Here is a 14673-nt window from a genome sequence, read left to right on the forward strand (position 1 = left end):
TGACTTTGGCGAGGCAGGCAAAAATGGAGATTTTTTTAAAAATTCTTTGAGTAATTGCTGTTAAATCATACACATTTCTGATACCATTCTGGAGTCCAACCTCCGGTGAAAATGAGATTTGATTGAAATGCAAACCCAAGAATATTTTATCTAGGCAACATTTAAGGATTTTCATGTTACAATAGACAACTAGGAAATATTTTCCGTTGACTTGCTTCCTCCGTGAAGTTAATTTTTAAATGCTTTGAAAAGAAATGCATCGCATAGTAGAAGAGAGATAAAGGTTGATGACTTCAGAAAGTTGATGTAAGCTTCACCCAAATAAACTCACTGCTTGTTGAGGCTAAACCCCAGTGTTCTCCCGGTCATAATAAACATTTATGTGAATGTGAGCGTGCTTCTCCAACTGTAATGTAAACCTCATACAAAATGTTAACTCTCTTGGCTGCGGATATCATACAAACTCTGAAAAGATGTGAAACATTATCTCCCTTTCACAGTTCAGGTGGAGATCTAAATACGTTAGTATTTATATGTAGACTGAACCCCACGCTGTTCGTAATATCCTTCACGAAAATCCTTTCGACCCTTGTATATACCAAGCACCATTGTGCCATCAACAGAGAAGGTAAAAGAAATCCTTGTATTCATAGTATGGCTTTCTGGCCTAAGGTTAAATCAAAATGTTTTGCAACCAAATAACATCCTTTTTAAACTTAATTGCTGCTATAATGTAGAAAACACATCAGCTAGTTTTTATGCAACAAGCTCTTGCAGACAGCGAACTATTAATGACATGATAATCTTTTTTTAGGGATGGCGAATGAAGGGAAATGTTGCTCAAACAACCTGGGATAACTCCCCTGCTGTTCTTCAAAATAGCAGGATAACATCTTTTAACATTCACCGAGAGAGCAGATGGGGCTTTTCTGCAAGGCCACCTTTGAAAGACAGCATCTCTGTCAATGCAGCACTCTATCAGAGCTGCACGCGAACATTGGCGTAGATTTTTTGTGTTTAAGCCTCAGGTATAGGATCAATATATGAAGCTTTGAGTGAGAGGTGACAGTGATATAAGGAATAAGTCTTGGGGGCTCTCTGAAGAGGTATGTGAACATTAAACAATGAAATTGGCTCAATTGAAAGTAGAAATGATCTATTTGTGCACACAGCTACTAGACAATTCCCTTCAAAATTGTGCGTACAGACTAAACTCTAGCTCCAACTGTCTCAAGTAGCAAATATGACATTTTCTCTCTTGGAATGTGGAAAAATAAATAAAATGCATTTAAAGGAATTTAAACTATATGTACTTTTAAGCTCCCACTAGGAAGTTTCATATCAGTTGATCAGACCAGTTTGCAGTTTTCATTCCTGCAGATTCCAAGGCAATTCCAGGATAATTCCGGAGAGTAATCATGCTACACCTCCAGCAATTGTCCTTGAGATGTATATTTTGCTATAATCTTGGCCAGCACTGTTCCAACCATCAGATCAGATCTGTGTGAAACATGGGCATCCTTCCTCATATAGCACATTCAGACTATATTTCAAAGAATAATTTCATTATAACATTCTCTTATTTTTTGACTAATCAAAACCACAATATCTTTCTGAAAGTGTAACGAACATTAAACAAACTTTAACTTTAATGATTCCACCTTTAGTCTTTTAAACAACATTCCTGACCTCACTGTCCCTTCTGACTTTAAATGTAGCAGACATTCTTCACCATTCACAAAACTGTTTTCAAAAATGGTCTGGACCTTAAGTCAACAACACTATCCTGTTTAATAACTGCTAATGCTTTACATAGAAAAATGTGCTCAAGTTTTGAATACTGTATCCTTACTCAAGGAAGCTTTATTAATTCAAACTAGGACTATGTACTGTATGACACAATGTAACTTATTGTTTCAGAGACAAACCATATTTCACTTAAAGCCTTAGATTATTTTCTTCATTGCAACCTATCCAGTTTCTCCAGGTTATCAATAATACTACAAAGCTTTAGACTAAGTTCACATCTTGTCAGTATTCTATCCTACACATTCTTGTTCTTCAATACAGGCTCATCTAACTGAAATCAAAATTCTTCCCTCAACCTCCTACACCTACTTTTTCTCTTGACACTCAAACTATGAGCTTCCTGCCCTCCTTAGGTTTTTAGCATTTGCTTTCAATATCTAGATCTTTAAAAACACAACAATGAATAATTGATTGATACTTCCTGAATGATTCCTCTCCTTTTACAACTATGAAAGTTGCCTATCTTATACTTTCACTGTGGCTTTTCATTCCTAAACAATTGATATTTATACTTTACCTGGGAGCTAAAGCTGCCAAACAATTAAAATGTGCATCTCATGCATATTACTTTCTGCTTTTTCATTATGTATTATTTTCCTCCATACATGACTCACACATTCTCATTCACACTATGCACAAAATAGAAAGTTTAAATCTATATCCTATCTTATTGCATATCCATAAAGAAGTGTTAATTCCCTTTCCATATGTGAAAACCTGAGCAAAAATGCAATTATTTTAAACATAATGTGTTCCTATAAATATGTTGAGATGGACAACTCTATAACAGTATGATTGTTTAATCAATAGAGGGATACTGGCCAGGGAACCAGGGGAAAAATTACGTCTGCTGTAACATTTTAAATTGGAACTTAACTAAACATATCACATTATCAAGAAAAGTAGATAGACTGGAAAATATTTTTCTTCCCGCAATGTACTTCAGCATTCCCATCCAGGATTGGCAATGCCTAAAATCCATCAATAAGGACCCCCCCCCCACAAGCACCACCACCCAAGACATGCCCTCTTCTTACCACTACCATCAGAGAGGAGGTAAACACTCAATGTGTTAGGAACAGCTTCTTCCCCTCCACCATCAGATTTTGAATGGAAAATGAAGCCATGAACTCTAGCTCACTATTGTTGTTCTGTTTTGCACTATTTGTTTATTTGCAATATATATTCATTATACAAACGTTTGTAATTTATAATATATTTAATGTACTGCACTGTACTGCTGTTGCAAAACAACAGTTTTATGTCAAAGATAATAAAATTGAGTCTGATTCTGAATTGGTGTTCGAACCATCTTAAATCCAGTGACAATAATCACCACCCTTGATTTTTAAAATAAGATATTGGTGCTTAAGGTTGGAAAATATTGTCCTCGCACAACCAGGACTAAAATCTCAAATACATGTAATGCTTCCACTATTACCTATAAGCCAAACCCCACATAGAATTATCACTTGTAATGTTGACGAAGCAACAAATGTAAAGCTGACCAATATTCCGACCAGTTTTCATATGATCAACCTGCAGTTAAACCTAACCCAATTTAAGTGAAATGCGACATACAATATTAGACCCTACTGCTGACTCGTCAACGACTGTATTGGCTGCATCTGCACTGTTTCTTTGGACTAAATATTGATGTACAGACCTCAAATATTTGATGTAGATAGTGAGCAACATGTTTTACAATCCTGCCTTCAACGTAAAAGCATTAAAATTCCGAACCACGTTTCATACCTTGCAGAATACACCCCAGGGAGCGGACTACAATTTGAAATCAGCTCGGTTCCTATGGAATAATACTATAGAAAAAAATACAACGATTTATTCATAAGGTAATTATTATGGCTTACTTAAATATATTATCCGTTGTAAAAAGAAGATTCATCTGAAAATTGAATGAAGATATTGACTTTGATGTAACTTTCAGATTATTTATTGAACAAAATAATTTAATTACAGTTTATTTTTGAAACTATTTAAGAAGGTATCAGATTTGGATTCAACGCCAAATTCCGATTGTTGATGATAATAATTTAAAATTTTCAGGTTGAAAACGCTGTTTATTCTGAGTGTGTGTGTGTGTGTGTGTGTGTGTGTGTGTGTGTGTGTGTGTTTTCCCTGTGATTGTACTTGATCCAGATCAGGGGTCAGCTGCATTCATACCGCCTGCCAATCAGGCAGCAGGTCAGGTCCACTGCAGTAAATTAAGGATTTTGTACAAACAGGCAAGATCGCGCGCGCGCATTGGGGTAATCATATTTGAGGAGTGCCATCGACGCTTCTGTCTGTTCATTTTCGTCAAGCCCTGAACGACGCAGGTGATTCTTAGCATTCTTTTGTTCAGTAAAACCTTCTTATATCATCTGATATTTTCGAAGAGGATACTTACCAGTCGGTTAAAAGAACTGCATGCAGCATAATAATCCACATCCTTTTTACAAACCATGTTCTCTGTCAATATCTTTTTTTCAGAAAAAAAACCTCGATTCTATAGAAACGACGGGCGCCCACTCAAAGTGACCTTTCAGATGCTATAGTCACCTACAGGGTTTCGTTAATTTGAATCCATTACAGAGATCGAGCGCATTTGAACCCTCGTGAAATTGATCAGTGAAACTATTAGTACCGACAAATATTCTTCGGAATTTATTTTGACTCTCAAGGTACATACGTACTAGCACTTATTCTACATTTCAAGTTTCCTGTTAACATTTGGGGCCCGTTTTATGTTCGTGTTAGCTGTCCCACTGTTTATCAACAACGTAATCATTAGATCATGCAGTTCATGTTTTAGCTATGTGACCTAGCACCTTCTTACCTGAAATCATTTCCCACATTAACTCCAGTGAGGACAGGATACTGACTGGCCACTCGTCTGTCCAGTGTAGAAGTTGCGACGTCAAACAAACTTTCGTCAGATAATAGCTCTTGCAGCTGAAGTGCCTATAGAAGTTCTCCCTTTCTTTTTTTTCAATGAGGCCTATGGTCAGTACTGATTAATAACTTTTTTTTCTCTCCCTCTGTTGTGAAGTGCAGGCCCATTGCAGGACAATAGAAGTGCCCTGTGACCAAGAAAAGACTCGACCTTGTGCTGTTTCATTGTGTGAAGCTGAGAAACGTCTTTAGGGGAGAGACCCAAAGCGCTGACCCGCATATCTCCCGCAGACACTTCATTCACTCAGCTCGACTTGCAGTCGCCCGAAACCCTATTGTTTCACCACAACAATGTATAGATTTTTGTTATAAAATAAACCTTATACACTCAAAAACGTTGGTTTATTATCATGAATGTTGTATGTTATAGCATATGCGTTGTTTGCTTCCACTTGAACTTTTCAAACGGGCAACTGTTTGCAAATTCCGCCTCACTGTGGAAATATTACTTGTTTAATGTGTATTTTACCTAGTGGAAGCAGTCCTTTAGATTCTCCGCAGGAATTATTTTAATGATCCCCCAGGAAAGGTTAATTTATTTTTAAATCAAGATTTTTTTTAGATCCGCCAATAATATATTTCTTCACTTAAGTAGAATCGAATGCGGCAAACTTACTATTGGTGTGATCCACTTTCTTAATATAGCTGTTGTACACTACCTGAACGCGTTGTAACTAACACTTAGCTGGTCATTTTTATTCAATTGCCTTAAGATTCGATTTTGAGCTATATGAATTTGATTTGACATGAAGCGAAGAGACAACGTGTTCAACGGAAACGTGTTACGTTCGGAACACATCGCACCTTTTCTGTTTGCTTTGAAAGAGCGTTGAAAGATTACCAATGCCGCTATTGATGGGGTCCAAATTGACCAATGGCCCTTCATGTCAGCTGGATGCTCACACCTCTGAAATAAGACTAATGAACCCTAATCTGACGTCATGTTATTCATATCTCTGAAACAGATTTAAAGGCTTACGCAATGTAAATTGTAAATATTAAACTGAATGCTACATCACATTCCTTTCCGCAATAAAAATGTAGAGAAAAACCATGACCTGAAAATGTTTTGGTGAAAACGTCTTTTGTATTACACAGAAAGTGTAAGGAAATGACAGACTCCTTTCTATGGTTCAACGTATCAGTGTAAAGGCATTGAAAAATAGCACTGATTTAAAAATAATTTAAAAGTACACTCAATGCAGTTATTTCTCGAATAGGAACAATGCAGCTGTTCCTATTCGACGGAAGTAACCATAGGCAAATATTCGGATTGCGCGCTGCACGTATTTTAAGACATTGAGGCCTGACCGCTTCTGCAAAATCCGTCGTATTTATATGCAAATATTCTAGATGCTTCTTTATTGATGTCACTGCGAACATGAAGTAAATAGCAAGAAATAATCGGTCTGTGCGGCATTAAAGTTTGTTACAACCAGGCAAGGAACGCCTCTGAGATAATTGATTGAAGTTGTGCTTACCTGACAAATCTAATAAAGTTGTGTACTTTAGAAATCCACCAACATGCACGTATCTGTACAAATTGCTCGGCACGTGGGCATCACATGTATATAGTACATACGTTATACTTAGCCGTCACATCCTCCCTATCATTCTATACCCTTACCGGCCTCAGGGTCATTAGGACGTTTGCGACGGTCTACCCAAATAACGTGGAAATGCCAAACGAAAGTGGTGCGTGGTGAGTGCTAGGTAAATGTCAGACTCGTTACAATTCACCATTCACATCGCCTTAAAAATCCGGGCCCTAAAAGAAAAAATATATAATTGCTATATTATATTTTTTCTCAAAAAATATTTCATTTACTCGAGACTGGTCAAATCTGCTGTATATAATGTAAGGCCACGCTCAGCTGTATGGACGCGTTCCTCTCAAAAGTTTGAGTTTTGGCGTCAAAACCTTGTTTTAAAACAAGGGTGAAAATATTGTTTACATGCAGCAGACGGGCGTAAACAATACAGAACATAGCATAAACCACGCTCGCTGCCGGGATCCTGAGACACAGTTTTCCAAATGCATGCCACAGAGATTCTTAACAGGGCTGAATGGGGCGTATTATAATGCAGTATGGGTAGAGGGAAATTGACCTGTCAAAGATATACAATAAAAACGCATCAGACTTGAAACCATTGCCAGTGACAAATTCCTAGTTTTTGAGACTTGAGGCAGACTTGGTGCCTGTTATGAGGTGACAGCATCTATGAAACAATAATAATGGCGCAGTCTGTAAAGTCGCCGCAGTTAGAGGTCATTTTGTTAAGGACGTCCTATTAAACCTTCCCGAAGAAAGACGATGACTGACTCTGGAGAGGGTAACACTATATGCTGAAACGATTTCCAAGTCCTATCGAGGTAGCGTCATTCAGTCTACCGCCGTCAGCTGGGGCACTGCGCAGGCCTTCTCAACATTCAGTTAGGCAACGATTAGAAAATTGACTGTAAGTCTGTATGATCGTTTTAGATTAGAAATCGTTCATTTCCTGTTAATAATCCCGCATTTGGAATTATTAAATGCATGCCGAATTCGCGCAGAATACGGATTAAGAATCTTTTGACTAACCAGGCTTGGATTTGGAAAATAACCCGAGCCGGTAGGGAGATTTCTTCAAAAAAGACATAAGAGTTTTACGAAACGGAGTATTAACAAAATTGATGGTTAATCGTGGATTTTGATTAAATGTATTAAAGGCTAAAAGATGCCATCTCGCATTGACAATAAATAGTTATTGCAATAAACTGGTTACAAATCTATTTTGGTAAGGTTAATTTTGTATATGTGTAATATCACTATAGTTACTACGTTCTAACAATATAATAGAAATATTGCTAAATATTTGCAAAACGGTGACTGCTCTTGGGCGTTGGGTTTGTAACTGCATGGATTTCTATGTGCCATCCGGTTTTAGAAAGTGTTCATTTTCTACTTCAGAAATATACGTGTTTTGATATGCATTTCCAAACCATTAGCAATCCCCATTCCGTTTCTATAGGTTCATATTGGATTGAAACTACGACCAGGGCAGTTTGTTTTCGCTTCTCGGAAACAAATTAAGTGTTCCGCAATTCCACCTGGCAGAGAACACGCAAAAGTGTCTTTTTCATTGTGATTCATCTGGTTCTTAAGTGCACAGTGCGTGCAGTCAGTACCCCCTTTCAGAGCGCATTGCGAACACCCCGCCCAGTGGAACTGCGCTGGGCTTCTCGTCAAATCAAATACACTCTTTGTTGCTGCTATAAAGTAAATGTATCGGGCACGATCTTCCAATTATTATGAAACCTCCTTGTGGGCCAGATCCTTAACATTTGCTGTGTGGCCTGGAAAACCTGCACATTTAAACGAGTTTGTGGGAGCGAGAAGTGTTTTAGCGTGTTCAAAGCCAGATGTTCACACACAAAAGATGAAGAAGAGAGAGAGAGAAAGTGGGGGGGAAAGTCCCCACGTTTGGAATTGGGAAATACACATCAAGTCTGCTAGAGGCAGCAGGAGCCTTGAGAGTGACTGATTTAACTCATTGTGATGCATGATGCGACCTGCCCTCTTTTGACAAAAAAAAGGCATGCTTAACTGAGCTGGGAGCATCTGACTCAGAATGAGAGAATGCAATGCGCTCATCCCACTATTTCAACAGCTCTTCCAGAACGTGCAGACCGCTGACAAAATGCTCCGCCGCTGCAAAGCCAACATATTTGTTACCATTGTCCCACGTTATGGATGTGCGAGAGGTACTAAACGGAAGAAGACGGTGTAATGAGAAGACGTCGATTCAGTTGTAAGGTGCGTGCTTCTGTCTTAAGCAATGTATACGTTGAAACAATGTGCATGAGTCGCGGCCTCTCCTTTCTCCCACCAGTTCCATAATACGTGCAAGTGGCTGCTGTGTGTAATTTTCTTGTAAAAGAACATTTTTTTTTGGCAGGGAGGGCAGGCGTGGCGGATAAGGGGATAGCTCGCACGGCGGGGGAAGAATAGACCTCCCGCATATGTCCACCTCTGTTCACACAATGACTCCGAATTATATTCGTGCTGCGTGGCTGAGATCGAAATGTATATTTACAGATGTATATAAATATGTATATATAGATAGATATATATTCTGACCTTCTTTTCTTCCTATCTGACGTTTAGTGTAGGTCCAGAAATAATCCTATCCTTTGTGCGCTCTCCAACCCCCACCCTCCCAGTAGCACTCCTCTTCATCTTGACCTTGTCGAGTACGCGTCCCCACCACTCCTGTGGTCGGTCGGTCGGTCGGTGCATTCATTTCCTAAGGTTTTCTTTTGACTTGAAAGTCTTTAACAAGAGAGAATCAATCCTGTTTACTTCGTAAAATGTTAGCGCTCCTTCTTCTTAGGAATCACACAGCTTACCAGACGAGACAGAAATTAGTAAACCTAGCCCTAAGAAAAAATTCACAAGTAAAGAATGCAAATTGCCTTTGCTTTCTTTGTCTATAGTGCTGAAGCAATGGAAGCTCTGGTTCTTTTGAAAGGAAAAAAATGGCGAGTCCCATTGTAACGAGACTATTTTCTTCCGGTACAAGCACTTTAGTGAAGAAATTCTACAGAACCGACTTCTTTCGATGATTGTTTTGTGCCCTTCTCATTGTGGGTGAACATTTGAGGAAAGTGACATTTCAATCCATTACATATCATACAGGACTGCAATTAGGGATTCCCCATTTTTACGTTCATTATCCCGTTTTAGTAAATTTTGTCCTATTTTGTTCTTTTCTTCCCTTTCCTCGATTTAGGATTGTCTTATTTGTTGGTCTGCAGTATTAGTTCTTCAGAATGTTTCACCACCAGGAGCTACAATTAGAGCTCATCGTATAAAGGAAAGGGCATATGGTAACGATGGATACCAAGCTTCAATCGCAATAATGTTTAGAAATGTTAAAATGTGTGTTCAGGGAAATTTCTATAGTGGTCTCCCTACTCACTTTAATCTATTGTAATAACATATAAGGAATCTCTTTTTAAAAGTAAGAGGATGGTCTACTAATCAAAATAGTTGTTGTTATAAATAAGAAACTAAAAAGAAGAAATTCTAGTGTTTTATGAATATAATCAGATTTGCCCTATGCATTGCCCTGTGCACTCTATTTTTTTGTGTTATTAACGACAATGAATTCCTATATCTTTCACCAAAAAAGAAAGATATTTTCAATTAAATTATTCGTAGTTTAAGGCCTTTGTTTAACAACAGATAATTTGGCGAAATAGAGCCATTTGAAAATGTGCATTGCAAAACTTGGGTTTTTGAAAGAAGCTATACTATATATTACCAATGCTGATCCGTACATCGGTTCCCATCAAAAATACTACAACTGATTATTCCGCGGCGTTAAAGTCATCTATAAAAGGGAGAATATGATCGCAGCTTCTTCAAGACCATGGACAGCGATCCGGTTATGACTTTATGTTAAATTGACAACACAGCCACAGCTGTTCATCAGTAGATTAACTTATGATCCTATTTAGACTTTTATTAGGCGAGTAAATTAATTAATTGCAACGATCTGCTGACACGTTTTATCTTCTTAGAGATTTACGTGTACAAAAAGGTTGTTCGTGCATAGTATGTAGACGGATATTTCTCCGGATGTACAATCTACGCGAGTTCAGATGGAATCACCGCGGTGTGCCCAGCATGGGCCTCCTATTTCGGACCTGTTTGCCCTCGCCGACTCTGTGTGTTTATAAAGCGCTCTGCTTATACACTGGAAGACACAGAGTCAGTAAAGGCTGTGTGCTCTATGCACCCCCCCCCCCCCGCCAACACAGCAACCCGCAACCATCCCCCCCACACACACACTCACAGCGCAATCACCACCCCTTCCCGCCGCCTCCACCTCCGCATTCCCTTAATCACCAGCGCATCCACTGCGAAAGCCCCCCTCTCCTAATCGAATTGGTCTGCATCACCGGCGGGGTCTGGCGCATTACATTTACGAGAAATAGAAAGACAATTCTGCATAAACTAGGTCAATCAAACGGTTGCCAATGCCATTCTCAAATGGGTGCGTGTCATGGGTGTGCATTGTGATGTGCCTGCGCGTCCTTTATTTTATCTGCTGATTCCATACGTTGGCGTGAAGAGGTGCTAGTTGAAGTGCGTGTTTTGAAGAAAAGGGCATCATATTCGGGAAGAATCGGTGAAATATCACGATTTTATGAATTCACTCTGGAACACCGTGGAAATATGAACGCGGGGTAATATTCCATTTGAGCGTTAATCTCGTTATTGACTGCTTTCTATGGCTTGCAGTCTTTCAGTGCCGACAGGCGACCTTATTTCGATAGTCGGGATAACGCTAGCACCGGCACAGAACAAGCTTCCTGTGTAGATTCCGCAATATCGCTCTGAAACCTGACTCGTAAACTAGTTGCAGCTCTCACGGATTCATTGGGCCGACTATCCTGATACGTGTCCTGCATTTTACCTGGGCGGGGATGACGTTATAAACAACTTTATTAAATTACTTTACAAGAGGTGAGGTACAGTAATAGAAATAGCTAGAGTACGGCACTTGACCGAACGCCAATATTTCTATGGGGTTCCTGTAGCCGTTTTGAAGCAAATAGCATTGCTTTGTGTTTTAATGACAACAGCAGAGAATAGGGCAGGTCCATTCCTTAACGCGTTCCTAAATAGTGATCTGGTATAATGTTATTTATTGATTTGAAGAGCTTTCAACAGTAACCGAAGGGTTTTGAAGTAGTTCGGATTATAATGACTCACCGACCCACTATCCCTAATCCCTACCCCTTTCCCTGGATAACTGTGATCTCTCTTAAACAGATAGTAGGTGTATTTGCCGGTGGTTGTGGTGCGGATGGGGTTGAGAATCAGAGGACACGTGTGCTCACAAATGTGCAAAAGTAAGCGAAAATATTCACCGAATATTTTCCAGTGGTCCCGTCCGTGTGGCAGGAATGGTTACCTCGAGAGGGAAGGGCGGGGAAATTGTCGACCACTGGGCCGCCAGAGGCAACAGCTACGATTTTTAAAGACTGCTTTGAATAAGTATCTCGTTCGCAACCCTCTTGTTGAATTTCAAAGGACTGCTTGAAGGAAAATGTTTCAAGATATAATTGGCACAGTGGTGTTGTCGCCGACAGATGACTAGGTGGGCGCTGCCGTCTCTACCGGGGCGTTGCAACCCCACAAGGCCCGGTGATGCTGAGATCCGCAGCCTTTCCAGACTCTCAAGGACATGGAGATGATCAGGAGTTTGGGAGCCAACATCTGCCTGCCCGGTGACGTCACCGGCCCCATGTAATCCTCTTGTGCTAAAAGCAGATCCTTATTTGTTTGCCTCGAGAGCCATTAATCCCTAAACCCGGATCAGAAGCACGGGGGCAAGGGCTGCAAGAGACTATTCTGGCTGTATCGTGCCGCCAAGAAACTAGAAAAGTCTGCCTCTTGCACCATCATCCGGAGATGCAGCGCATTGAAGTCAACCTTTACACAGAGGTTATGCTGTTATTTGCCTTCATTTGCCGAGATTATATAAGTATATGTTGATTGGTTGCAGACCCAGCCTTCCTGAAAGACGTGCAAATGGCATCTGTGCAACTGAACTTTGCAGTGCCTCGGTTTCATGGACGACATCCTGATTCTGAAAACCGGCGACCGCCTCGGTGTTAGAAAAGGGCTCCGTCAGCACCCCTCTTCCCAAACGAGTAAAAGCCCTCTTGCTGTCATCTATTAGAGAAACTGTAGCTCTGTAGTTTCCTCCAGTTCGCTCCGGGAGGGTAGTCTGTGATGTCCTATATGTGTTCTCACCGTATTCTCTCACTAACGTGACAGGGGAAAAAAATCTTCCAGAGAAGGCGCTTTATTTCTTTACACTTCACAAGCGTTTCTCTGGGCTGTTTACTGGAACAGGATCACCCGTTTGCTGAGGTTTTGTTTAGTGCGTGGACGGCCAAACCTTGACTGTTTAAAGAAATGTCTTTGTATCTTACAGATTCCTTTGCCCTTTACTATGTCTGGCGGCGGTCGAGAACCGACCTCCCGTTCTAAACTCCATGTTGTTTGTGTTCTTTATAGGAGACCGCTTCACCCTCATCTTTCACCGACCGAATGCCGTGAGCACCTTTGAGGTTAAAATCAGCCCGTCCGCGGTAGCTTCCTTTCAACAGGCCAGATCCAACGCTTGCATAAAAGGAAAAGAACGGAGAAATGGACACGATCAAGACCCTCTCAATGACTCTTCTTTCACGCGGACCTAAGCACAGAACTTCTGCAAGGGTCAGTCATCCCTGCAGGGATTATTCTTCACGGATACTATGGGTAAATGTATGCACACACTTCTCCTTGAGCACCGGGCCCCTGCACAGTGATTTTGAGCGAGACGTGTTTTGGGTTTGTTTATTATATGCTGTATATTTAAAATGTGACAATATTTACCGCAGGACTACACAAATCAGCATCTGCAGCTCTGTGGAGTGTAGCAAATGCCGGACCAGATGGGCTTCCCTGCTCACAGGGGACTGGGCAGGTGCTTCGTCTACTGATTTTGCGCACTGCAGAAGAGGAGAGGAGAGAGAGAGGGGGGGGGGAAGAGAGAGAGAGGGAGGGGGGGAGAGAGAGAGTGGTAAAAGAGAGGGAGGGCAGAGACCTTACTTTCTGTATTGTTCAAAGTTGTAATCAAAATGCACAGATTCTCTATGTTTTCTTATTAATCTCCCCCACCCCTCCAGCATCCCCCCCCACCCCCAGAGCATTCAAATCATTCTTACTATAGCTAAACGCGTGTAAAGTTTGTGGTCAGATCCTTCTTGAGGTATGCACAAACAACCTAGCAGCACATATCATCAAAGCCGAACTAATGGCAGATTCCTGAAACTGTTTCCGCGTTGGCACAGTTCAACCGCACCGCCGGAAACCAGGGCAGAATGGTTACAATTGACATTACGGTCAGTTTAGCGAGGAGAACGCAATCAACAAATAAAAGAACAACGTGTACAATTGTTAAGGCATTGGATGTAACGGTTTTATATCACTCTCGCAATGCCACCGGGTGAACTGGGCTGTGGAATTGCTAATTAACTGTCCCTCTTTTTCCTTCAAGCTGATGGCAGACTCGCGCTCTCCGTGTTCACAGCGGACCTTGATTTAATGTCATACAATTAAGGCACGCGGTGAATGCCAAGAGCCGAGCCACTGACTGCACTTTACCAGCAACTTGACTCAACTTCAAATCCAATCAAACCCATCCCCAAGCACAACACTTCCCTAACCGACCCGCACCCACGGAGAGCCCAGCAGACTGCAGAGAGTACAAAAGCACATCCAACAGTGACCACACACACTTCAGAAGGAATACTACACTGTGGAAAATGCCGCTACGTTTTGCATTATCAAGAATTTATACTGGAATAATAAAAGTATGGGTTTTTATTTGTGACTATTCAATATTAGCATTCTGACATGATTTACTTCTACGAACGCGGAAAAGGTGTCGCAAATGGTACGATAACTATGAGGCGATGACAACGTGAATGGAGAGCAAGCGGGTGTCACAGCGGCCCCGGCGGAGCCACTCTAGGTGCGCACGAACTGACATTGTCTTCTGCTTCTTTTGAATTCAGGCCTCCGAAAGTATCGCGAATACAGAAGCGCTATTACTTTGCAACTGCGATTATCACCCAGGATGCCCCATTGAAAATCGCCAAGTGTTAATTGGCAGATGTGTTGTGGTGACTTGGCCCCTCTCTAGGTAACACAATACACATCACCTTTTAAAATCCCAACTCCCACATCTGCAGCACAGTGTGCTCCCGGCGAGTCCTTTCTTTTACCTACTGACCAGGGTAGTCAGGCACTAATTGACTGCTGCCTCCAGGCGCTGCGTGGACTGATTGTGTTCTGCTTACTC

The sequence above is a fragment of the Mobula hypostoma genome, chromosome 1 (assembly GCF_963921235.1).
Source record: "Mobula hypostoma chromosome 1, sMobHyp1.1, whole genome shotgun sequence".
Taxonomy (NCBI): domain Eukaryota; kingdom Metazoa; phylum Chordata; class Chondrichthyes; order Myliobatiformes; family Myliobatidae; genus Mobula; species Mobula hypostoma.